Below are 304 nucleotides of genomic sequence, written 5' to 3' on the forward strand. Positions count from 1 at the left end.
ACAAGTGAAGGCAGTAGAGGAGAAGCTGCCAGACCTGTAAAAATGAATTGTGGGAACAGGACACACACAGGCTTCCTGAAACATGGTAAGGGAGACACACACACACACACACACACACACACACACACACACACACACACACACCTACACACACCCAGACAGAGGGGGAGACACACAGTCGTGCTCACACATTTGTTGACTCGGACACAAAAGGATTAATCATTTTCTCATTCTCAGGTTTCCTTCTGTGAAGTTAAATAGACTTTGTGTTTTTAATGACTTCATTTAAGGTCAAATATTTTCT

The sequence above is a fragment of the Callionymus lyra genome, chromosome 13, assembly GCF_982586985.1.
Source record: "Callionymus lyra chromosome 13, fCalLyr1.hap1.1, whole genome shotgun sequence".
NCBI lineage: Eukaryota > Metazoa > Chordata > Actinopteri > Syngnathiformes > Callionymidae > Callionymus > Callionymus lyra.